At 41.9% G+C, this 27318-nt stretch overlaps 1 protein-coding gene across 6 annotated transcripts in view; it reads left to right on the forward strand.

Moving 5' to 3' along the window:
• NCAM1 (neural cell adhesion molecule 1) overlaps positions 1 to 27318 on the forward strand; it is a 314204-nt gene that overhangs the window by 158762 nt on the left and 128124 nt on the right. The window contains exon 1 of one of the 6 annotated variants that reach the window (XM_011926760.1): positions 15505 to 16028. The exons of the other annotated variants lie outside the window; for them this stretch is intronic. The gene's annotated coding sequence lies outside the window, so the exon portion shown is untranslated. Of the gene's footprint in view, positions 1 to 15504; positions 16029 to 27318 lie in introns of those variants that run through there. 6 annotated transcript variants of the gene reach the window in all.

Genomic DNA, 27318 nt, shown 5'->3' on the forward strand with positions numbered 1-27318 from the left:
TTTCTTTCTTTCTTTCTTTCTTTCTTTCTTTCTTTCTTTCTTTTTTTTCCTTTTTTGAGACAGAGTCTCGCTCTGTCACCCAGGCTAGAGTGCAGTGGCATGATCTTGGCCCACTGCAACCTCCACCTCTTGAGTTCAAGCGATTCTCCTGCCTCAGCTTCCTGAGTAGCTGGGACTACAGGCACCAGCCACCACGCCCAGCTAATTTTTGTATTTTTGGTAGAGATGGGTTTTTGCCATGTTGGCCAGGATGGTCTCGAACTCCTGACCTCAGGTGATCCACCAGCCTCAACCTCCCAAAGTGCTGGGATTACAGGCATGAGCCGCCATGCCTGGCCTGTATTAGTGATTTCGAAGGAGACCATGTTGGGGGAGCTGGGTGCTGAACAAACATGTGCAGGTAGGAAACTTGTCCAATTTTTAGAAAGTAAGTCCATCTGTAATTTCACAATCATGTTGATTATATGGCCTCAAAATTCTTTGTGTTCATAAAGGCACGTATTGCTTTGTTTTAAGTGGTGGTCCTTTTACAGAGAGACTCTCCGTGGTGGTGTTTTAAAGGTATAACTAGTCATTGATCTTGGAAATCTGATGAAAAGAGCTCAGAAGTCATGAGTTCACTTTCTTCCAGAGTAATGCATAAAGAGAAATATCTTAAAAACCAGATTATGCCATTCTTCTGCTTAAAACCTTTCGACGACTTTCTAGTAGTCTGAAAAATAGCATCTCAGTTATTTAGAAAAGTCTCGCAAGCTCTGGTCCCTGCTACCTGTCGTCTTGCCCTGTCGCTTCCTCTCCTTTTACTAGACCCAATCTAGCAAAACTCATGTTCTTTCCAAGTTCCTAGAAAATCTAAGCTCCTCCCTGCCTCGGGGCTTTTATCCTTGTTGTTCCCTCCCCTGAAGTTCTCCTTCTCAGCCCTTTGGATGGCATTTCCCTTCACTTTTCAGGAACGCATCTTCTTGGCGAGGCCTTCTCTGTTGGCCTGTCTCAAACAGGCCCCCTGCTTCTTCACTCATAGTGTGCGAGTCTTTTCTTTGCCACACAGGTCATGTCTGATTATTTTGTGTATTTATTGTTCACGTATTTGTCGTCTGTCTCCCCTTCTAGTATGCTTGTCTCATGAAACAATGAATTCCCCAGTGCCGGGCCTGATTCCTGGCCTCTGTAGGCATTCGGTAAAAAAGTTGCGGTGAATAGAATTGAAGAATGGGTTCAGAATTGAAACCTGTGAGTCTAAGGAAGAAAAAGGAATCTGTATAGAAAAGAATTCAGAAGCTGTTCTACTGAATTTTAGTATTCATTTGAAGCATAGAGAATGAAAATGAGCCATTAAAAGACAGAAACACAAGGAAAGAAAAGAGCTTTATATTCAAAATAAGTGAAAGAAAGTGTTTAAAATACCAAAACTAATGATTACAGAGCACAGACAAACAAAAATCAATTGTGTTTAATTCCTTTAAAAAGGTTTTTGGAAAGAAATAGGAAATATTCAAATCACCTTCAAATTAACAGAAGAACATTAAAAGATACCTCTTTATGGCTAGTTTTAAAAGAAGGTAAATGGGAGGAAGGGGAAGAGCTGGAAGACAAAGCAAAAGAAGGGAATGAGGAGGAAGGACAAAAAAGGAAGTAGAAGTGACATGTAGACAGAGAGGAAGGGAGAGAAAGATGCTCTGAAAACTCTGGCCACTTACAGGGTTGGACAGTTCTCCCTGACCTGGGAAATGCTGATTAGTTGAGTCATCACAGTTTAGAGCCCTAGACCTGCCACATGGGAGGGAAAACTGCTTTCAGAGCTGCAGAACTTCTGTCTGGAACAACAGCCAATGATAGCCATGAAGCAGATGAAAGAAAGCCAGAAGTCAGATTTGCCCAAGGGGGTAGAGGTTTCACACACTGTTTTATCAGGCACTGGTTGGTTCTGTGATCTGGAAGCCCTCATGTTGTCTGCACAGTGGCATGGAAAATGGCACCATTCACAGTGAATTGTCTTGTTTTTGTTGGAATGGCTGGTAGCAGTGCCCTGGACCCTGGGATTGACCTAGGGGCCATCGCGATGGAATTTTGGGACTTGCAAAATTTGCTTGCTGAGACTAATGCAAGTTCCAACCTTGGTGGAGGAAGTGATATTTAATATCACATAAAACCAAAATAAATTATTCTCTAGGGAGTTGTCTGGTTGGCATTTCTTTCCTATTTTTCTTCCTTCCCAGGCCAGCTCAATTCTATTAAAAATTCTGTTAGCTAAATGTCAACGGGTTCAGCATGTCTCCTCTCTGTGCCACACATTGAAATTTTCCTATAAAATACTATTTTAATGTATTAGAGATAAACAGAATTTTATTAATGTCAGCCCCATAGATCTACACACAACCCGGTACCCGGTCTGGGGTTACATTTCCCACAACTAGTTTATTATTATTCTCAATTCATGATGACAAAATACTTCTTTGGAGCACAGAAAAATGAAAGTGGCTTTGCTACTTAAACTAAATTGCTGGAGGATGAAGATTTGCATTTAGTGCTCTAGCTGTTAGGCTTAATTAGGCTCCACAGTTTTCTAAAAGAATTGAATATAGAGTGTTCTCTCAGTTGTCTAAGAAGAATTAGCCAGCCTTGACTGTGCCAGGTTGGAAAATTTACTGGTTTATGAAGAAAAGGCATTTTACAGAAACCAAGTCAAAGGGTTTTAAGCTATGCTGGCACTTTTGTTTTCTCCAGTTAAGAATTGGTAGTGTTAATGTTTGCTCTGAGGAACCTCCCCGGGCCATTAGCACCCTGTGGGCTGGCATTATCCAAGGGTAGTGTTAAAAGTGAACTCATTTTGCAAAGTTGGAAGGTTTCCGGTGGAAGTATCCTTGTCTTTTTTAGTACTCAGCCATTTAAAAGTAACGACCACCATCTATATCATTCTACCTTATAAACAGCCAACAGCCTAGCCTTAATGAAGGACCTTTAGCTGTATTCAGACATGATCATCTGACACTAAATAAAATCGTGACCCAGGCTCATTAGGAACACCACAGGCCCCTCGCAGCACTGCTGTGGTCACACTTTGTGCTGATTCACATCTCAGATTGATTTTATTATCCGAGGATATAAGGCTTGGCTTGGATGGAATCAGTGAAAGAGGCAAACACCGTGGCTATAGAAAGGGGATGATCTCCTTTCTCCCCATCATAAGGGATCACGGCTGACACTCCTATAACAAAAGACAGGTTAACAAGAGAAAAGCATAACAAATGGATTGCATGCACATATGTGCACAGGAATCATACAAAATACGAAAACTCGAAGAAAATGCCAGAGGGTTGATACTTAAATCCCTTAAATGTCCTCTTCACTGGGGAGAAGGAAGGAAGGCAGCGAGGGCTGTAAATGAATGAGCCTGAAGACCAGTCAATGGTTTGTACGTGATGCTGTTTGGGAATTGAATGGGACCTGAGAACAGAGGATAGTTTGGGATGATTATCTAGGCTCTAGGTGTGATGTTTAATTTTCAGTCTCTTCCTCTGTGATATGAGTTGTCATCTTTCCTGCTTAATGAAATTTCAGGGAAAGGATTGAAGGCAATTGTGTCTTTAGGGGTCCAGTTTCTGGGTAGATAAGGAAACTTCAGAGGACAGTGTTATCCTGTGCTTTGGGAGAGACAGAGGATTTGCGGGGTGGCCTCCTTAGTTCAGTATGTTAAAGTGCCATATTTTGGGATATCATTTTCTGAGCCCCAACAACACTAATTTTTTTTTTTTTTTTTTTGAGAGAGAGTCTTGTTCTGTCACCCAGGCTGGAGTACAGTGATACAATTACGGCTTACTGCAACCTCTGCCTCCCAGGTTCAAGTGATTCTCATGCCTCAGTCTCCCAAGTAGCTGGGACTACAGGCATGTGCCACTACACCCAGCTAATTTTTGAATTTTTGGTAAAGACGGGATTTCACCATGTTGGCTAGGCTGGTCTCGAACTCCACTCCTGACCTCAGGTGATCCCCCTGCCTCGTCCTCCCAAAGTGTTAAGATTACAGGCATGAGCCACCGTGCCTCGCCAACGACACCGATCTTAAAAAAAAAAAAAAAAAGAAAGGCACTGTACTCCAGAAAGGGGCTTTTGAGAAGAATAACAATGATCCTCCTCAAAAAGGAGACAGGAGTAGAATTTACTGTGGTTTTCGGAGTCGTCATCCCCAACACCCCAGCGACTCCTTTTTGTCTTGGTAGGGCTTCATGAGTTTCAAGACTCTCCTGCTTTCCCAATCTCTCAGGAGGCAGAACAAAATCCTTCTCCAGGAAAGTAGAATCAAATCAGAAACTAGGAATGAAGACAAAATCCATTCCTTCAGATGCCTATCCAAAGATTTTTGAGTTGTCTGTAAATGTGGACCTATTTCCTGTGTCATGTCTTTTGCTCTATGAGCAACTATTTAGAAAATATGGTAGTGCTTCCATTGGCAAATGTAAAGCAGATCTTAAATTCTTATCTTGTCCACAGTGCTGCTGTGGCCATGCTTTGCACTGATTCCTGTCTCAGGTTGATTTTATTATCCTGAGGAGATAAGGCTTGGTGTGGATGGAATCAGTGAAGAACGCAAACACCATGGAGGCAGAAAGGGGGTAATCTAGTCTATTTCGGCCGATTCCAAGTGCTCTTACCCATCTCTCTAAGCCCATAACAGTTGCCTGGTGTTATCGGCTTGCCTTCAGATCCCATCCCCTCCTTCAATCTCTAGGTCCTTTTGTAGAACTCAGTGTTTTCGTGAGAGCAAAACTTTCAGAAAATCGTTGTTTAATGTTAGAAAGCTGTTGAAACTGGTTTATGGATTAGTCTGAACCCGGTAGAAATTTAGTGGTTTTATTTTTCTCCACTCACTGTATTAACTGTGCTGTGTTAAATCTCTCTTCTCCATAAGTAACAGGAAGGCTGGGATCTTTGTTTCATTTATTAGTGTCATTGTCACTCAAGTGCCTAAAATAGTGACTGACACATGGTGGATCCTCAAAAAAGATTTATTAAATTGAACATCTTTGGTGGAACCTCACTTGTTTTCGTTAGTTAAAAAGAAACTCACTGGGCATGGTGGCTCATGCCTGTAATCCCAGCACTTTGGGAGGCCAAGGCAGGCGGATCACCTGAGGTTGGGGGAGACCAGCCTAACCAACATGGAGAAACCCCATCTCCTACTAAAATACAAAGAATTAGCCAGGTGTGGTGGTGCATGCCCATAATCCCAGCTACTCTGGAGGCTGAAGCAGGAGAATCGCTTGAACCCAGGAGGCAGTGGTTACAGTGAGCCAAGATTGCGCCATTGCACTCCAGCCTGGGCAACAAGAGTGAAACTCTGTCTCAAAAAAAAAAAAAATAATAATAATAATAAGGAACTCAGGGTTGTCTAGTTTAAGACACCATTCTCATATTCTTTGTAAATCTCATTTTCCATTCCCTCCAGCACCTGCCTTGTTTAGTTTTAAAAGGACTTGGATGAACCTGGAGGTCATTCTGTTAAGTGGAGTAAGTCTGGGACAGAAAGACAAATATTGCATGTTCTCACTCATATGTAGGAGCTAAAAAAATGTTGATCTTAGGGAGGTAGAGAGTAGAATGGTGGTTGCCAGAGGCAGGGAAGGGTGTGTGTGTAGGTGGAGGAAGGAGGAGGGGAAGAACAAGTTGGTTAATGGATACAAACATAGAGTTAGGTAGAAGAAATGAATCTTCGTTTTGGATAGCACAATAGGGTGATGACAGCAACAATATATTATATATTTCAAAATAGTTAGAAGATCTGAAATATCCCCAACACAAAGAAATGATAAATGTTCCTGGTGATGGATAATCTAAACACCCTGATTTGATCATTACATGTTATATGTATGTATCAAAATATCACATGTACCCCATACATATGTACAAATATTAATGTATCAATTTAAAAAATAAAAATAAAAGACTTGAATCATTGGAAGGGGTGCTTACTCTTTCCATCCTCCTCCCCTTCCCTTGCCTTGGAGAAGGGTAAACGAATTTGATTTAGCTCTGGGACACTCTTACTGTGTCCTTCTTCTCATTCTCCTTCCCTTCCTATATTTTAGAGTGGGGAGGAGACAAGTGTCTCTCACACCACTGGCCATGGCTGCCATCCTCTCTCTGGAGATGTACCTGCTTCTCTGGTACCCTGACTGATGGTGGGGGCCTGCGAGATGGGAGACATCCAAATACTGGCCTTTTCATGGTATTCAAGGGAGGTTTCTTTAGAGCCCCTTCAGGGGACTCCCTATCCTGTGGTTCCTGGATGTAGGAGATACAATGTCAACCCGGCTTTATCAAGCCACCCCTCAGCTCTGTTTCTGGTGGTACAGCCCACAGCCTTTCCTTTCTGAGCTCCCTTGACATTCTGGCTGCCCCCTTAGGTAGGACCCTGGCAAGGGGATGTAGGCCCACTGGTGCTTGGGAAGCTCACTCATCCTGGCCTTTGCTAGATGGTTCCTGACCCCTCTTGTCCTACCGTTTCTCTCCAATTCACTTTTTGCCTGCTCAGAGTGGTTGGGGGACTCAGGGCCATTCAGCAAAGCGGCTGACCCCGCAGTCATCCAGCTGGGAACCAGGATGCCAGGTTCTCCTTCACGCTGGCTCCTCCAAAGTAATTCTCTTAGGTAGTCACCTTTCTCTTGCTTTAGGTGAAAGAAAGGATAACAATGCCAGGGAAAGAAGAAGGGAAAGCTGTAGCTACTCTCACTAGGCAGAAGACCCTGAGTGAATTCCACCTGCTGTCTTCTTTGTCTTCTCTAGACTGGGAAGGAGGAAGGAGGGGCAAGTGGGGAGTGCGGTGTCGCGGCACTATTCTGCCATCTCCCTAAGCTTTTCCGGAGGTGTCTCTTCTCAATCATTAGTACTCTGTAGACTGCAGTGCACCTGCCCATCTCTTTGACCTTAGCTTTGCTTCCTTGGTCACCAATATAGGGCAACAGAACAAGTCCTGCTCAGGACTCTGCTGTGCAGCAAAAGAAACAGATCTCCACCTCTCTTTTCTGACTATTTTCAATTCAGCCAAGCAGGGACTGACAGCATCATAGCCAAGTCCCTGTCTGTACAATAGAGCGGCTGTGGTATGTTTACAGTCACAAGATATTTCCAAATTCTTTGCTTTTAGTCTTGCGGTTCATTACGTATGGGAAACTGAGGTGTATCTCATTCTTCAGTATAGCTCCTGATGGTAACTATTTATTTTGGAAGAGCTTTCCTTGGATAATAACTTATCAAAAGATACCAGAGCAATAAGGTATAATACTTCAAGGAAAAAAAGAATTCCCATTTTTCCTGTGTGTGTTCATTTGACTCTCGCTACAGCATTAAAGTCAGTATAAGACACGTTTACTGACAGCTGGATTACTCTAGGTCTGGCAAAAGAGCATGAATCAACACTTCTGCTAAATTTCTCAGCAGTACATTGAATGTATATTTAATGTGTGTCATAAAAATGTGTGCAGATTGCTTGAGGCCTTCCGTCATTAAAGGCCTGAATGTCTACCATTAGCCATCACACTGGTGGTACCTCCAATATAATTGAAAAAGGTTTAGCAATATACAAGCATATGTAATGTTTGTCATTTCTATTACTACTCTAATTAAATCAGCCTTCTAATCAGACAACTTACAAAATCTTAAGTAATATGATTAGAGAAATAGAGGATGCAGCCCTGGTATTCTGAAGCACAGTTGGGTAGTAACTTTTTGATATTGTTTTACTGAATGGATGGCTTTGCTCAGTAAGCAGGTAATCCAGTGTTGAGTTTCTGACAAAGCTGGCTTTCTGAGTCCCCGAAAGATTCCAGGCAAGGCGGTTTCCATCGTTACGCTTATTAAGGAATGGACCACATTTCCTCTATAATGATTGCAGCAGTATCTTAGAAATTCTAATCCCTAACACCATTTGCTGCAGAACAATAATAGCATATTTCCTTTATGAGAACGTGGGAAAATGGTTGTAAATAAATCAATAGAAATCTCAATTATATTTATTAATGAATGGGATTAAGTTGGATTAACGTTTATTGCCCTTATATTTTGATTATATCAAAACTGCAGCAGAGACTGTGGCTTGGGTGGATCCAAGAGTGGCCCTTTACATGCTATTGGCTTTGAGCAGACAGAATTGATCAGCAGTAGTGGCTTATACTTCCTGAGTCTAGAAACCACTGTTTGAGTCAGCCAAAGGTGGGTGGTCAGCTCAGAACCCGCTGGGCAGAGTGCAGGATGCCAGGTCACCAGGTTGGACATGAGGGCAGACTTTCAAAGGCTGCAGGCCACCCTTTGGAATTAAAATATTGGTTGAGGTCGTCATCTGTGGTATCTGTGCGGCTGGCTTTTGTCCCACACTGCAAAGTTTGATCTTACATCTTTGAGTCTTTCCTTCCCTACCCTTAACAACAATAACAACAAAAAATAATAATAAAACCTGGCTGGGTGTGGTGGCTCACACCTGTAATCCTAGCACTTTGGGAGACTAAATTGGGCAGATCACTTGAGGTCAGGAGTTCAAGACCAGCCTGGCCAACATGGTGAAACTCCATCTCTACCAAAAAATACAAAAATAAGCCAGGCGTGGTGGTGCATGCCAGGTGTGGTGGTGCATGCCTGTAGTCCCAACTCCTTGAGAGGGTGAGGTGAGAGAATCCCTTGAGCCTAGGAGGCAGAGATTGCAGGGAGCTGAGATCATACCACTGCACTTCAGCCTGGGTGACAGAGTGATACCCTTTCTCAAAAAAAAAAAAAAAAAAGTAATAATAAAACCTTCCCCTACCTTTAACAGAAACAAAGAATAATAATAATATACAGTAATATAATAAAAACAGTAAATAGCTGCCATTTATTCAGTGCCTCCCATGTGGCAGGCCCTGTGCTGTGTGCTTTGTAGTGTCAGCTCTGGTCTCTGCGCCACTCTGAGAGGATTGGGCTCAGTGAGTGTTTACAGCTTGCTCAAGGTCAGACAACTCATCCAAGTGGTAAAGTCAGGACTTGAACCCAAAGTATAGAGTTCTACATGTTGCCTCCATCCCAGGGTGGGCCTCCCCCATGTGCTCGTGAAACAGACTCAGATGTGTTTATAGCAATAGTTTCCGATGCTTATCACCCTGCTCTTTTATTGCTTAGTCTTTAAGCAACACAAAAAGATCTATTATATCATTACAGTTCATTTTTCTCATAATTGTATTCTCAGCAGATGCAATTGACAAATTATTGAGCTTCTCTTGTCTCCCTGACATTCTTACATAGTTTTGAAATTCTTTTACGTGAACGGTTCTCATAAAAAGAAATTTTGTTACTTTTCAATAGGAATCCACTCAAGTCCCCAACCCCCACTGCAGACACAATGCAAATTTGCCCACAACACAGAGAGAGAATAAGTAAATTCGCAGCAGAAAAACTCATCCACGTTACAGGCCAGACTTAGGCAGAATTGCCATAGTGCCCATTTATCCCAGGATATCCACCACACCTCCTTACAGTGTGCAGTTTATTTCAGACCATCTTCAGCCAGACAGATCTTGGTTTAAGGGACATAGGTTTAAACTTTCTCTAGAGGATAAATCCTCCCTCTGGTTTGTTTTCTGTGCCTCTTTCCTGCCTACCACAGTGGCCGCCTGTATTCCAACATTGAACTTAGAGAAGACAGTGATGTTTGCTGATTGTCTGAACAACACATTGTCCCTATTCTATTACCTCTTATGTATTAGAATTGTGATTCCCAAGCTTGATTCTGTCGTAGACTCATTTGAGAGCTTGTTAAATCCACATTCCGGGGCTCTACCCCAGAATCTCCAGGAGTGGGGTTTAGAAAGCATTTTTACAAAAGCTCTCCAGGTAATTCTTTTGGACAGACACTGCCGTAGAATAATAAATGGAATTTGCAATAAACAAGAGCTTATCAGAGCTCTGCAAAAGCTCCATGTCCACTCCTGCCTGCCATAGGGAGCTACAAGACTGTGCACAGAAAACTGTTTCAGGAGTTACCAATGCTTTTGTCTCTTTTCTTCCGGAAGCCATTTAAAATAAAGCTTGCATCGTACTGTTACTGGTCTAATTGCTCCTGTAAAAAGAAAGGAATGAAGATTATAATGGAAGTATAAATGCAACACCTTTTAAGGCAGGAACTATCTTTTAGGGATAGTGTTTTTAAACCCTCATTGCTTTTAGCAAAATTGGTGATGGTTAAGTCGTGATGAGAGAATAGAAATTTTTAAAAATTGGTATTAAGAGCCCCAAGGCATTGAAACTTGGTAATTCAGTCTCCACTAAAAGAAAAAGGAATTATAACAATAAAAAGCTTAAGTGATTAGTGCCCAGTAACAAAAATCAGACAGCTGTTCAGCAGCGTGCCTCCCTACAAGAGAGAGAAATAGTCCAGCGGTTCTCAACTGAAAGATGGGCTGCCTTCCAGCAAGTCGGTTGTATGTTGAGCATGTGGAACTCAGAACATACAATAGCCTCACTTGTGTGCTGGGTACCTGTCCCACAAAGGACTGGGCACAGGGGATTTCAGGAGGGTGGCTGCTTATCACATGGGGCGTCGCTGAGCCATCATTTTGACCAAATACTCCCTGTGGCGTGCTCACCAGACTGCTGGGGCCGACAGTGTGCTCCCTCTGTCTATCGTCTTGGCCTGGTCGTACATTTTTCCTTGGCTGGTGTCTGTTTTATTACTTAATCCGTGCGCCACGCACCCCAGTCTCTTTTGGCAACCACACTTTCTTTCCAACAGCATCTAATACGTGTAGCATCGCCTATTTACTCAGTAGCTCTTCACTGCTCGGGTCTTGTGTGCATCACCAGAGCGGTTTGGGAGAAGGCAGACCTAGCTTTGCATCTCAGGTGTGTCACTTATCAGCTCCGTGAGCTTGGGTATGCAACCTTACATCTCCAGGCCTCTGTTCTTATGTGAAATGGGAATAAAAGTACTCTGTGACTTATTTATCAGTGCATTCAGGTATTAGAAAGTGTCCTGCACATACAATTCTTCTCCAGGAGCTTTGGATACAAGAGTCAGTGGTAAATGGTTCCTCCCCTCCGTGTTCACAGTCTAGGGAATGAGACATTTGTATAAGAAGAGAAATCACAAAAAGGGGGATATACTCCATGGTGACAATGGTGACAACAAACTCAGCTTTTGTCCCTTCCCACAGCAGCGTCCTTTCCCTCTGCCCCCTTCATAGGCATGCACCCTCCTTTAGTCCTCTTTATTCTTGGGATGACTTACATCTCTGTGCCTGGGCTTACAGGTTGAAAAATAGGCCTTGTATTTCTCATTTTATTGGAGACTCTTTTTAGCAGGGTCAACTTGGATTCCAAAGAGGAAGGAATGAGTGGAGAGATAGGGAGGAGAAGCTGCCATGTGGGCATGGGCGTGGGGGTACAGGCCATGTTTGTCACTGGGGACAGCTGGAATTACTAACATTCATGACCGGCAATTGGAGAGTAACTAAAATACTTTAAGTTATGGGGTGTGTGTGTGTGTGTGTGTGCGCGCGCGCATGTGTGCAGGCACATACACACGATATATTAAAAATTAATCCTTGGGGGAGATTATATAGAGCAAGAAAGAGAGCAGAAAGATTAAACTCATATTTATTTTGTCTGGGAGCTGTACAGTTTAAAGGAGGCTTTTTGTCTTCTCATTGGACAACACCTGATAGATGAACTCTGGGAAAAGCCACCATGGAATAACAGCTTTCTCCTTTCACTTCTGGATTGGAGAACTGTAAGGCCAAGTCTCCTCTGAATTTCACATGGGGCCTCTCATTTCCCTAAGAGGACCCTTTGGGTCTGACAAATGAAGGTATTTTCAATGAAAATCTCTTATTAGCTTGTTATCTCAGGGCCAAGTTTTGCTTTTGAAGATTAAACTGTTGTCCTGGCAGATTGGTTTCTGCATAATTTTCTGTGCATTTGGAGCTGGAGCTGGATGTCTCCATCGGCTTCATCTTCACTACAATGAGATTATTTTTGGGTGTGTTTCCTGGAGACTCTATAGAAAAGGACCTGTATTTTTTTACGCCAGTAACAGTGACCAAGACGTATGAGCATCCATCATTTGCTCTCTAAAATGCCCACTCAGTCACAGCTGTGAGATGAACACAGGGATGAACTTGGTCAGGAAGACTAAATCCTGTTCATTTCATCCACTGATTAAATATGGCATTATTCTGGAAAAACTCCTTAGAACTGATCTTTCTCTACTTATGCCATAGGAGCCCCAAAGTGTCAAATGAATACACTGGCACCAAGATTGCTAGGAGAGAGGCAGGAATGTGGATTTCAAGATTTCTTATGAGACTTCACAGTATTGTGAACATCCTGAATAAAGAAGATATGTGTTCAGTGACAAGGGCGAACAGCCTCAATTCTCCTGCCCTTGCGGTTCTTTTCAGACCCTTGCTAGTTTAAGTAAATAGGCCAGCAATTTAGCATAGTGCTCTGGTAGTTTCAGGTTTTGCTGTATTAGACACACATTTCATGTAGGACACACAGGCTTGCCCTTTTTAATGTTATTACCATGTTTTTTAACGGCACTAACAGCACTTACGGCCCTCTGGATTTACACATGGGTGTCTAAGGGCCCCTTTTTTGGTTATACCATTCATTCAAATAAGAAGATGGCCACATAGAAGACAGGCTTTGCCCACTACATCTTCCAAATATCAGTGTCTTGTATTTGACAGTAGAGATCCTTATAAATTTGAAGCCTTGTTCAGTATTCACATTGGTGATCAGGCTCTAGCTATTGTTGGCACAGTGTCTGCAAACAATATTTTTAGGAGCATGGGAATTACTTTTTTAAAAATTAATTTCTGGTTTCAGAAGCTTGTCATGGTTTTCCTTTGGTTGACAGGTATTTATTATGCATCTTCTATGTGCCTAGCACTGTGCAAGGCACTGGGGCACAACAGTGAACAAAACAGAGAAAATCCCAGCCTTCATTCAGCTTATTAAATACATTCAATGAGTCAATTAAACAGTATACCACAAAGTGATGTATATTAATAGGGAAACAAATCAAACAACTAGGGCAACTAGGATTGGAAGTGCCGAGGAACAGTGGTGTTGGCAAATTAGATGAGTTTGAAAAGCAATTTGGATACAAATAATAGGCTGAATTCTGCCCAGTGACTGGGCTGTAGGTACTTTTGTGACATCATTTGTACTGTTGTCGTGTTATTTATTTAATCTTTCATGCTATGTCCTGCTTCTGTTAGTAGTGTGTAAGCAACTTGAAGATGGGAATGATAAATCATAAGTCCTGGCTTCCCCACTGATTCCAGTGTAGTACACATTGCAAATGCTCCCTACCTGTGGTTTAAATGGATTTACACCTCCCCATCAGCAAAAGATAAGTGTGACCTTGTACATGGCTATTTCCCAAGCCTATATCAAGTGTGTAATGGGGGTGTATGTCATATTTAGGATATTCTTCCTAAGGTGGAATGGTGGTATTGTTGCAGTCCCTCGTCGAACTGTTCATAGTAATTGTCTCCTTGCAGCACAGGTTAGACTCTGAGGAAAACTACTAGAGACCTTTTCTTTTTCTATTCCTCCTCTGGAAAAATTTGCTTCCTTAGCCTAAAAGTCACAGGACAGACAGTAATGACTTGACCTAAACCAAATGGGAACAGTTGACTCTGTATTCATATTTCGCTCTGAGGAGCTTCAGACCTTGTGGTCTGATCCAAGATATTCCAGTTGCTGTCAGGAAATTCTTTTTTATGTTCTTTCTAAATTTAATTGAAGCCTATTTGTCTTTTTTCAAGGTAGGCTGTGGAAGAGGCAAACAAGCTAGTTGATGTGATTAGCAGTGAGCCCTGTCAGGGCTTGTCAGGAGCCTTTCTCTTGATGCTTTCTGCCCTCTGGGCTGTGTGAGGGATGACACAAAACCACCTGCCCCACTCCAAAAGCCAGTCCGCTGTGCCTCGTCAGTGGGCTTCCAGGACATTTTCTCCAAGCCCATTTTACTCAGGGATTCATTGATTGTAAGGAGCAACACACATTCAGAAGAGCTTAAATGAGAAAGAGGGGTGTGTTAGAAGCACACAGATGTGTCTAATAGAAGCTAAACCTGGCAGTGTGCCACCCTCGCAAGGGGTATGTAAGTGAAGTCATCATAACAGGTGAAGCCTCAGACCTCAGCAGCTCAGGACAGCAGATGTTGATGTCTCATGCTCAGAAACTCCCATAGCTGGGTGGGACAAGCTATGCTCCACACAGTCATTCAGGGGCCCAGGATGTTAAAGCTCTGCTGTCTTCCCCCTAGATGTCCCCAGCCAGGCAGCTGATAGGGGAGGAGAGATGACTGAAAGATTGAGCAGGTGGTTTTAGGGGCCAGTCACAAAAGTGGCGTAAATGATTTCTACCCATAATCCACTGGCCAGAACCCAGCCACATGGTTATGGCTTATTTGTCGGGAGACGAGGAAATGAAGTCTAGCTGTATGCCCATTGGTAAAGGGAAGTAGGTTTGGAGAATGGTTAGCCATCTGTGCCATAGCCAGGAAGTTGAAGTCCGTCTGGAGCTAGGTGAGCCACTTCCTTTGCCCTGACAGAGAGCTGTGTGTCTTCTGCACTTGTTTCTGTTCAGATGAGGAGGGGGATGGAAGATACTTTTTAGTGAGTAAAGAAACACACATCCTCTCCCTCCTCCCTGACTTTGCAGTCCTCTGTGTGGACACTGTTTCAGCTTGCTGGAACACCATGCTGGGGTTTGGTAAGGCCCTTCATTGCCCCTTGCTCTTGGCCAGGGGTCAAAGGTCAGCTGAATTGTTAGCATATTCTGTGCAGGCTCATCTCAGACAGCTAACGACAGGCATTGAAATAATGTCTGTAAAATACGTGAGCGAAGACAGTTCTCCCAGGAGACTCTGACCTAAATTTTGAGCCAGGCTCTGCAAATTTGCCTCTTTAACTAGGAAAAGATGAAAAAAAAGGGACAGGTTCCTTCAATTCACATCTGTTCAGTCGTGCCTCAGCTCTAGACAATGTGTGTTCCTCAATGCCCCGAAAGGGGTAAGGGGCTTTACCTTCTCTTCTTTCCGGGTTTCTACACTGTATTTTCTCCCCAGTGTAGCAGTCAACACAACTCCCAGCTCCTAGGCTCAGCTGCACAGCTTTAAGGGGGTTCAGATGAGTTTGGGATCAGGCATATATTAGGAAGCGTGTGTGTGTGTGTGTGTGTGTGTGTGTGTGTGTGTCAGACAGTGGGGGGCGGGGGCTGGAGAGAGAGAGAGAAAGAGAGCATGTTTAGGAACCGCTGGGGAACACTGCAGTTCCCCAGTGAACACTGTCCATTTTCCCTGCTTAATGTTTGAGGTAGCTATTACAGGAAGAGGAAGGACTGTCGGCCTGACCCGCCCCATAGAGGTCTGTCCCACCCCTATTGAGACTGGAGAACTGTCACCACCTTCCCACACCAGAGGCCTCTTCCACAGGGCCATGTATACTGTCTGTTTTATAAGCCACATCTCAGAAATGTTAGGGAATATGGAACTGTTCGTGCCAGTGCCATGGTTGTATGTTCAGGGAGTGAAACTCTCTTCTCAGGTTCAGGAGAGGTATTATAAGAAGAGGAACCCATGCCCAGACAGCCCTGCTGTCGTCCTGCATTGTTGAAGGAGGAATTGTGTCCTACGTGTTTGTAGTAACAGAATCCACAGCTAAGAAAAGACAGGCTCAGGAGGGAAGTCTTTGGGTAGATGCTAAGGAGCCTTCTCTTTGTTCTTTATGCCAGAAGCTATAGGTTTCTAATTATGATGGCAGGAGAAGTGTCTCTTATGAAGTGTGTCGCTGTGTATAAAAATATCTCTATGTTTTGTTATTGCTGTGTTCTTCATGTGATAGATGTTATTAGGAGCACACTCTGTCCTTCTTTCCAAGGACGTAATCTAACTGTTTTCTGTTTCCTCTTCTTTTTTGCTTTTCTTTCCAACCTGGCGATGTGCTGCTGTGTTCTGTTGCAATGAAATGCCATCATCTGTTTCACATCGCAACAAAAAGGTAAGGAATTGCAAACCATATTAACATGCTGAAACAGCACCAACTTATATAACATGCAAAAGGAGATGCATTTTAATCACTGGGAATTCTCTTACTTTAAGAGAAAAAGTGATGGATTGTGAGGACCTCAATTCTCGTATTGATGTTTGGCTGATGGATTTCACATCTCCTGATGAGACTCAGGTTTATGTGTATGATCGGGGAGAAAGTCGGGGGGTGGGGGAGTCTTTGCGTTTATGAGTTTTTGTCAGCAGCTCACAAACTTGGAGAGAAATTCACAGACATTTCACAGTTAAGCTGTATAAAGACCAAAATATTAAATAAAAAGGTGAGAGGGGTGTTAATATTGCTTTGGCTCCAGACTTTGAAGCAAAAGTAATTCAACTAATAATGAGTTCATTAACTATGTGTCATGATAGGGGAGAGGCCATTTAGGTTCTTTGCCAAATGAGAAAATTTGTAATTTTGTATCGGCTAATCACATCCACCTACCATATATTCTTTCTTGTCGCTTTGCCTTTTTTCTGTGGCAAAAAAAAAACAAAAAAAACATATAAAATTGACCATGTTAACAATTTTTAAGTATACCCTTCAGTAGCGTTAAGTATTTTAACAATGTTGCAAAATACATCTCCGGAACTTTTTCATCTTGTAAAACTGCAAGTCTATACCCATTAAACAACTTTCCTTTTCCTTTCCACTTCAGGCCCTGGCAGACACTCTTCTACTTTCTGTTTGTAAGAACTAAACTACTTTAGATACTTCACATAAGTGGAATCACATAGTATTTGTCTTTTTATGACTTCATTCTTTTACCTAGCATAATAGCCTCATGGCTCATCCATATTTTCGCATGTAACCGGATTTTTTTCCTTTTTAAAATCTGAATAATATTTCATTGTAGATATAGACCACATTTTGTTTATCCATTCACCCACCGATGGACATCTGGGCTGCTTTCATTCTTTTCTATGGGGTTGCCATGAACATGTGTGCAACTTTCCCACCATATCTTTTGATTGGACGAATGGATGTGTATATCCATTCCAAAAGTCAATTTTCACTGTCTCTTGTATTATTAAACTTTCAACACAATCAAGCCAAGCATTAGTGGCTCCTTAAGGCAGAACACTCATCTTGAGGCTTAGTGGCTGTCAGGTTCCTATCCCCTGTCCTATAACCCAGCATCCTTTCTCTTCCCTACTTCTCTTTCCTACAAATTTGGGACAGAAGGCTGTGGAAACACGTGTTCCCCCCTGCACTCCCCATCACCCTCACACTAGAATGATTGTCCTTTGTGACACACAGTTGCAAGTATTTTCGTAATGTGTATCATTTCATGTAAATGATGTGAGCTCAAGATTAGTCATGAATTCAAATCGTGTTGCTTTGTTGCTTGGAAAGAAGCTTATTTTATTGCAGTAACCCATACTAAGAAGAAGAAAGCACCATGTGATCCTGAGTGGCAGACAGTTTCTGTTTTTCCTCCCACTCCTCACTGGGGCACACTGGATCAGGCCAGGGAGAACAGTGCCTGAGCTATAGGGCTGTGGGAACAAGACCTTACCAGTCATTGACCTGAGATTCTGATGGTGAAAAAGGGCTCTTTTCCCAAAGTTCTCTTGGGTGCTGCTAACTGTGTGAGAATAGTGGAAAGGGTGGGAGCTAAGGAGGTGAGTGGGTAGGGAGATTTTGGTAATGCTGGAGCTTGTGGCAACTAATGTGGCTTCACTACAGTCCCAGATTTTCTCGGGGAGCAGCTTCTATAGGCAGAGGTGGGGTTCACCTTCGGATAGCCAAGTTGAGAAAAAAGTAACAACCATTCACTGATTTTTTTAAAATGTCATCTGTAAGAAAGCATCAAGAATGTGCTTCTTAAGCGGTAATATTAGTAGATTCGAGAGTATGTCCTAGACTGGGTACTTGACACAGAAAACAGACTTGGGCAACAGGGTCTGCAGAGATTGAGCATGGGAAGTACAATGTGTTGAGCCCTTGTGAGGCTCCAGAGCAAGATGAAGATACTCCGACTGTTCAGCTTCTTGAAATACACCAGCTGGGTGGTATATTCCCTGGGTAGGCAGTGAGCTTGCTCCTTAGATAGGCCCCCTGATTCAGGACGTTTAGTGTTAGTGGCACTTTAAGCCGTCGAGAGCTGTTTGGGAGCTATTTTGCTTACCAGTGCTTTTGTGTACATTCCTCTGTGTTCTGCATGGGAAATCAAGGACGTGCTGGACTAGGCATCTGCCAGAGCCACCTGCAATGCCATGTAGGCAAGGTGATTTAACACCCAGGGTTCCACTTACTGATTAGACTGTTTGCTGAGAAAGCCAGGGCCAGCTAGTTCTTCAAGATCAGTAATGGGGAGGTTGGATAACAGGTTTTCTGGCATGTTATATGGGTGTGAAGAGTACCTCTTTTTGTGTGTGCCTCAAAATTAGTATAATTGATAAAATGCAAGGAATCTCCCTTGTGGTTTCATTTACTTTTGCGTTAATTTGCAGGCAAGGCTGGACACTGGATGCTTAACTCGCTCAGGGTTTTTATTTTAGTGCACTTTAAATTGAAATTAAAAAGTAATGCAGGCTGGGCGTGGTGACGTGTGCCTGCAGTCCCAGCTACTTGGGAGGCTGAGGCAAGAGGTTCACCTGAGCCTAGGAGTTCAAGGCCAGCCTGGGCAACAAAGTGAGATCTTGTCTCTAATTTTAAAAAAGTAATACATAGCATGCGTGGCAAGAATGAGACTGCTGAGAAAGGAGACAGTTTGAGACATGGTAGTCTTAGGTAGTCCATCACTGCAAAACATGCAAGTAAAAAGAAATACACAGACGCCTTAGATTTTGGCTAGAGACGTTATTCCTATTGGGAATTATAAATGAGCTATGGGAGGGGAAAAGGAACAGGTGTGTGGGGCTGTGGGGTGGGCAAGAGGCAGTGAAGGAACACTGGCTAGGTCCACACTCTCCAGAGGGCTCTCCTTCGCCATGGTGCAGGAGCAAGGCCCTCCAGTGAAACCAGGGCTGGGGACCGAGGAGAATTTAAGCAGACTGGGAAACAGTCTGGCATGTTATATGGGTGTGAAGAGTACCTCTTTTTGTGTGTGCCTCAAAATTAGTATAATTGATAAAATGCAAGGAATCTCCCTTGTGGTTTCATTTACTTTTCTGTAAGGTCTGGGTCAGGAAGATGAGGAGGCGTGCGTGAAGCATATCTGAGCACCATCCATACTTCTCAAAGTTGGTGGTGTTTGAATCAGTAATAAGCCAACTTCGCAAAGATTTGTCTTCTCTCCGTCTCAGTGATCTGCGACCCAGGCAGAGGAATGGATAGAATGGATGGTGGGAATGATCTGAGTCCAGGAATTGGCTTGAGGGGTTCAGGAAAATGCTAGCCGTGCAGGAGGCTGGGATGTGGAGAGGGTAGCTTCCAATTCCTTAATCCTGAGCCTTGGAATGGAAAGGGAAGGCTGGCAATAGACAACAGAGGGATAAGTGGTCCCAGTGCAACAGGAGGAGCTGAATGGAGTGGAATGATGCTGTGGGTGTGGTCAGACTGGGGACATGGAGAGAGGATGTGTCCAGGGGAAGGCCAAGGCTGACACTGACCAAACAAAGGGCAGCTGTTGCCTCTTCTGAGGAAGGTGGGGCGAGGAACATGGACAGTATGCTTAGAGAGAGTCACTTTTCAATTAAATCCAAGAAGAGAAGGAAAGATTGAAAAATAGGTATGGGATACAGAGTAGCTTAGTAGTCCTAAAGCAGGGCATAGCAGGCAGAGGTTGTAGAAGGGAATAAATCTTTCCTTTAAAAGGAGGGAGCAGGCAGTGGCCATGGTTTCTTTCCCCTTCAAGACCAGCAAATAAAAAAAATGAGTAAAATATAGAAATAGCTTAAATAACATGAATATTTTATGTTCCCCATGTTATCTGGAAACCCAGCTGTTTGCTGACCACTAAAAGAAGACAGTTATAGACCTGGTAGTAAGTTATTTAAAAGGAGAACTCAGAAAATATATCTGTTGAAAGATGTTTCTTGCCTTGAATTCTCCATTAGGCTTTTGGCCTTTGCAGAAAGAAGGAAATAACATTATGTACAAACGTTGTTAATTACTCATTAATCTGACATTTTGATGGCATTAAGTAACAAATATTAATTTGCGACTCAACATTATGATTATATCTAAAATGTATGACATCTCCAAAAATGTGAAACCTACATGTCAAAATTACTTTCTTCAAAGACTGATTGTGGCAAAACTCATTATTAGGGCCTTCTGTACTTTAAAAGCTTTAAATGAAACACTGCAATTTACAGAATTCATTATGGTGCACAACTAATTAGAACTTTAAAGGAAATCACAGTAGGGAATTAGACATTTTAAAGAGCATTTTCTTGAGCTGAAATGTTCTTCAGGATAAAGGTTGTTTTGCATCAAACGAGGCACTTGGATTTTACATACGTATATAGACACACACTCTGAAGAGTAGCATGTCTGACCAGTCGTGTTCCTAAATCATTCTTGTTCTCTATTCAGACAAAAGGAAAAAGCAACAAAGGCGACAAGGGAGGGACAAGACAGAAATGCAAATTAGATGTCCATAGCATACTCGGGGAGCTAAACAAAAAATGCAGACATATCTAATTAGTTTCCAAAGCCAAAGCCAGCTTTACCCTAGGAAAAAAAAAATTCTCATCTAAGAAACAGCAGTGCGGGCCGTGAGTCCCAGGTGTATGGGTGATTACAGCACACAGCAGAGAAAGCCACTGTTGTTCGGCTCAGCTGCCTCTGTGCTACACAAATGTGCTTACAGAAAGAGTATAAAATCGACCATGGATAACTCCCTCCCTTTCCCCAAATTGATTAATTTCTCGACGTGCTGGCAGATTTTTCCATGGATGGGGATCAGGTTTGAGAGATGAATGTGTAAATCAACAGCAGGTGGGAAGTTGAATTTGTCTGGCCCAGCTGCTGTTCCCCGCATTTCCTGTTCTTTTTCGTTATCTCAGTCCAGCATCTGTCATGGAGCAGGACTCATGGGCTTCTGTCATCTCAGGCCTGGGGAGCCACAGTGTTGCCTGTGTCTTCTGACAGCTTAGTGCTTTCAAATAGCAAACAGCAAGAATGACAGCCCCATCACTATTAGCAGGAACTGCCAGGGAATTGAGGAGGGTATATTTTGTATAATGTGTTGAGATTTCTCTTGATATGGACACATGCCTTCCACTTCACCTTGAATTTGGATACTTGAATGATCTGGGCGCCTTTTACAATACTTCCTTTCCTAAATTTATTGCATAATAACAGTCATATTTGAATGTGATTTTCTTTGTATTTTAATCTTGGTGATTGTACAATAGCGATAAAAAATGACCTGCTTTCTTGCCCCTTAGATTAAGTTTTGAAGGAACAATGTATTTTCCACACACTCCGGAAATCTCTGTGGAATTTAATCATCCAGCTGAAACACATTTTCAGAATTTCGTAGCATCATACAGTTTTAGTGTTGGGTGTAATCTTCAGAGGTCAACGTCTCTACTCTTCCAATGTAGGAATCCTTCTGCCTGACTCATCACAGATGGCCCACCATTCTCTGCCTAGCATAGGTCGATGAGGTTGACTCCGATATTGAGGCAAATGGCTGATGCCTATCTTTGACAGTACTTCACCATTGGGGCATTATCCTAGTAATACTTAGCTTACCTTTCTTAGACAATAGGGTTGCTGTTTCTCCAAGGCTTTCTTTGAAAGCGCAAACAGACTGCCTTGCTTGCTTGCAGTGTCGCTTGGATAGATCTTATCTTCCAAGTAAAATTACAGTTACTAATGTCATTTAGAAATGTTCTACAGAAAATATTGACTGATTATTACTGGCAGAAAGAAAGTCAGATCTTTGTTTGATATTTATTATAAAAGAGATGAGTGACATTGTCTTAATTTAGCTACAGCACAAAATATTACATTCAGTGCTATAGCAGGATGTGAGCACTGAACTATTTAGCTTATGTATATTGTTTATTTTCATTATTTGGGCATTGATTTTCTCTACCATTTGTTTCCACATGAAGTCTTTTTTTAAACAAAATCTAATTTCTCATAACAAGCAGAAATGCTTTTAAGGAATTATTCATTTTTTTTCTGTCAAGTTGCAGGAAACATCAAATATTGACTGTAAGCTGTTATCAGTTTGATATATGACAAGGTCTGCCATCTCTTCATGTACACATATTTTCACAGCCCTTAATTTTTTATTCTTTAAACCTTAGCTAAAGTATTTGGTACACTACATTTGTTTTTATATAGTTATTTGTAATCTTTGGGGTAGAGAAAAGTAAAACCAAATATTATTATCTACAGATTTCCAATAGAATTGGCTTCAAAAATCTTTCTTTATATTTTCAGCAAAAAAAAAAAAAGTTATCAGAAAGGAGAAAAAAATTTAAAAGAAAATCCCAAAATATTTGAAAAATGGATAGAAATAGACTATCACCCATAGAAATGTGGAGTATTCAATTAAAAACTTGTGAAGAGGCTCCACATTGTTTTCTAGCGGTATTTTAATTTGTCAAGGAAAAGATTATATGCAGATAAAAAATTGTAACATCTTAGAGTTGGAAATTCCCTGGAGATCAAACCCTTGCAGCCTCTTCATACCTCAGGTGATAAGCAGTTTGTCACCATGATCACAAACATTTGCAGAGAACAAATTAGATGCCAAGCAATGTCTCCAGTATGGGTTGCAACACTGAACAGGACAAAGATGAAGAAACGGCTCCCACTGTCAAGGAATTACATTTGTGTGGACTATCTGCCATGCACAACAAGCTGAGTTGTTTAAATTTTGCTTCTTATATCATCCAGACCCCGCCTCCTGTGTCCTCAGGGACTCATAGAGCTCAGAGTTAAGATTATCTTGGAGGTGTTCTAGGCCAGCCTTTTACAGGTGTAGGAAACCTCTCTGTGGAAGCCATAGTTGAACACTGTCCTCTGGATGGGCTCTGATAGGTCAGTGTTTCTGGTAAAACTGAGCACAGCCTTCCACCTGTGGTCCAGCATTATGAAGTGAAGCCATTACCTCTCTAGTTTTAGACACTAGACATCCCCTGAGGAAGGCAGCCTGAGATTTTGTTAGCTGCCACACAGAGTTACTTGGCATAAAGCTGATGGTCAGCTGTAAACCTTAGGCCTTTTACAACATGCATTGCTTTGGAGCCAAGCCTCCCACATCCTGTACTTGTATATTGGATTTTTTGACCCTGAATGTAGGACTTTGCATTAATCTTGTTTATGTTTCATTGTGGTTAAAGTTGGCCCACATTCCAGCTTATTTTGAGTGTTATGAGTCTTGATTATTTTCTCCAAATGGTTTTGGTTGATTACTTCATTTGTAAGTAACTTTTGTGTGTTCTCCTTTCATATATGTGTATTTATTATTTTATAAATTATATATGTGTGTCATTAGATAATACCTCAAGGCATAGTATATACTAAAGGGAAGATTCAAATAGTGAATTAAATTCATATTTCATATCATCCTGAGGATTTCATTTCTTTTTTTTTTTTTTTTGCTTTTTCTGATCAGATGTTATTAAATCACTGTTGTTTTTATCTGGTAGGATGAACATAGTGCTCGTACTAGGAATAGTAGAACTATCCGTACTGCTATTCACTTATGCTTTCATTATTAGTATTATCTTCAATACACTATGTTTTTGTGGGAATCTTTTTTGTAAGCCAGCTGTTCATTTAGGGAAGATTGGTTTAGTTAAAACTAGATAATGTATTGCATAAATCCATTTAACAGAGCTCAACTAAAAGGCTGTGTGTAATAATATGGAGAAGAGAAAAACAGATGAGAGAGGGCCCTCTGGATGGGCTCTGCTGTGATGACCCACTCTGCCCTCAGACTTGCATCCCTGGCATGACATGCCATCCTCCCAATTACAGACCAGGTGGCAGTATCGCTGTCAGTCAGTGCATTTAAAATGTTAGTGAAGCTGGCCAGGTGCGGTGGCTCACACCTGTAATCCCAGCACTTTGGGAGGCCGAGGCGGGCAGATCACGAGGTCAGGAGATCGAGACCATCCTGGCCAACATGGTGAAACCCTGTCTCTACTAATAATACAAAAAAAAAAAAAAAATTAGCCGGGCGCAGTAGTGTGTGCCTGTAATCCCAGCTACTTAGGAGGCGGAGGCAGGAGAATCACTTGAACGCAGGAGGCGGAGGTTGCAGTGAGCTGAGATTATGCCACTGCACTCCAGCCTGGCGATAGAGGGAGACTCTGTCTCAAAACAAGCAAACAAACAAAAGTTAGTGAAGCTTAAGGAATTTTAGTTTAAAAATAGACAGAAAGTGCTCAAGCACTGCCTTCCCACATCGCAGTGAGCCACCTTGCATACCTCTCGGGGCTGTACTCACCCTGCTTTAGTGATCTCTCCTCTCGTATATCAGTTGTCTGCAATTTTTTTGTCATCCATATTTTGACAGCTCGCTTTTAGGTGTTCATTCCAGTCGTATATAAAAGTGGGAGTTGAAAGAAGGATTAAGGCAAATTACTGGAACACTTGCGACCTCTTTCTAGGTTGACATCAATCCATTTATCAACCCTCTTGAGGTACAGATTTTTAACTAGATGGGAATAAGCTTAATTGTCTTGACAAACAGCCTCTAATTTTTCCATTTGGGCTAGAAGATTATCATAAGACATACAGTCAAACATATTGATTCTAGTGGTAACTGTGACTACCGCTTATTGGGTGCCTCCCCAGTAACAGGCTTAGTACTAGGCTCTTTACGAATGTTATTTCGTTTGTTTCTCATGGGAAGCCTATGAGATGGGAATTTTATTCCTGTGTTAGGAGGAATAAGTTAGGAAACAGACACAGAAGGGTAAATTTGGGGGCAGCTGCAAGTGTCACATGAGCAGGCTTTTTGACATTAGTGTATGCCATTAGGAAATGTACCAGGGCGTATCCACCACATAAATCCCTAGAGTGAACAACAAGATGGTTTCAAAGGATGCAGAAACATGAGTTTTAAACCACTGTGTTCTCTGAGTATGTAACACTTTACCCCCTTTTGAAAATTGGGATAGCTGCATGTCTGTAATATGCTCGCCTCCCTCCTCTCTGTGCCACACTGCCTAGGGGACAGGTGTGTTTTTGGTTCATATGCACGCTCCTTTAACAACCCAGGTAGAGATTGCCAGGACCTGGACATAGGAACATGTGCAAAGTAGCTGGATGCCCTCTTACTCTTCCTCACCTACCTTTAACTGCAGTCCCCGTTTGCTGTGTTTATCTTTGCTGGTTGGAGAATCATTTGAGGAAACAGAGCTGTTTTCTCTGCCATCTGCTGCTGTCTTGCCACCTTCCGGAAACAGTGGCTTTCTGTTCTCTGGAAAGTGTATATAAACCAAGCAATTTAGAGTTAGGATACTAAAGTATCATTTGAAATGATATGTTAGTTATTTTCATTTTTTATTGGAAATTTTCAAACAAATTTCAAAAATTGAAAAAAAAAATAGTACAATGGATACCTATTTACCAACCAGGTAGATTCAAATTATTGTTTTCCATATTTGCTGTTTCTATACTTTTTTTCTGAAAATTTACGGGAATGCAGACATCAAGACACCTAACTCCTGAATAATGACTGTATCTCAGAGTTGTATCTACTAAAATAAGGATATAATCTCTAAAATAAGGTCATTCACCTACATAACTGCAATGCCATTTTCATACATAAGAAAATTAACACGAATTCTCTAGTATCATGTAATACCCAGTGCAATTATCCCTCCGAAATGTATTATGTATTTTTTTCCCCAAACTAGGATTCAATTAGGTTTCATACATTGCATTTGGCTTTTATATCTCCAATAGTTTTAGAATTTAGGCTTTTGTTGTGACAGAGGTGAGAATAAAATATCTGGATGATTTTCAAAAAAATATTTAAATCCCATCTCACATGAAGGATGACTTTTCAGATTAAATAGACTATTGATCTAGATTGTTCCGGTGGTTATTTTACTTGGTAGTAAATGGCGCCGGATATGTTAAAGTTGTAAAATATAGAAATCTCTAAAGTGTGTACATGAACCACATCTTAACAGAGGCAGTCCGTCATCTCTAAATGTACATAGGACCTGAGTACTTTGATGCTGTTGTATGTGTGAAACCATCTCATAAGCAAATAATGCATCAAGGGTTTTGGCTCAGCACTGATAATGGATTATAATAGATTGAAATTAAATATGATTTAAGTGACAGGAAAATGCTGCCAGCTAAGTAAATAATTGATTCATCACCCCCCAGTTAAACCTGGCAAGTTAAATTGCAGGGCTGGAATCGAACGCTTGGTAGAAGCTCCTCTCCACATTTTAGTCCTGATAAAAACCGTGGTGAAGAAGAAAAGAAAAACCAGAAACTGTTCAGAGAAAGGGCCCGTCCCTTGCTGTGTGTTATTTGCAGCATCGCATCGTGTGTATTAGTTGTGCTGTGGAAGTAGTGATAAGAAAATGAAGATCCAGGAAAGAGCTGTCACAGAAAATATAAACAAGTAGAGATCCATGGTTGCTTGGAAATCAACAAATTTAGAAGGCAAGTGACAGCATACCTTTTCTTTTTTCATTTTGTTCTGATTGTGATAAGTGGGATCAATATGACTTAGCCTAGCAAAACTGGCCCCAGCGTGTGCATGTCACTGTGTGGCTGCCACTGGATGGTCAAATGACCTTGGCTCGGTCACTAGCCTGCCAGTAGTCTGGGTGTCTGGTTTCTAATCTGTAAATAAAAGACTTAGATGGAAGATCTCTGAGGTGCCTTCTAGCTCTTCAGATCTAAGATTCTAACAGCCAGAAATCTCTGTAACATAGCGTTCTCCTGATTTCCTCGTGTAATTATAACTGGTCTTTGTCATGATGACCCTCGGCCATTACAGCCCTCCATGTGTCTCCCGAGTCATCAAAGAAAAATTAAGGTGTGCACTTAGTTTATATGAAGCATATGATTTTGTTCTACGTCTTAAAGATTAGCAGTATTCCCCTAACACTTTATTAACGAGAATGCTATATGAATCAGAATAGTCTGTTCTGTGACCATGTAGAATAAGAGAAATTTTATTGTAATTAGAAAAAGATGTATATATTTTTAAAAATGTAATAACCAGTCAGGTGCGGTGGCTCACGCCTGTAATCCCAGCAATTTTGGAGGCCGAGACGGGCGGATCACGAGGTCAGGAGATCGAGACCATCCTGGCTAACACGGTGAAACCCCGTCTCTACTAAAAAAA

The sequence above is a fragment of the Colobus angolensis genome, unplaced genomic scaffold (genome assembly GCF_000951035.1).
Source record: "Colobus angolensis palliatus isolate OR3802 unplaced genomic scaffold, Cang.pa_1.0 Scaffold7, whole genome shotgun sequence".
Taxonomy (NCBI): domain Eukaryota; kingdom Metazoa; phylum Chordata; class Mammalia; order Primates; family Cercopithecidae; genus Colobus; species Colobus angolensis.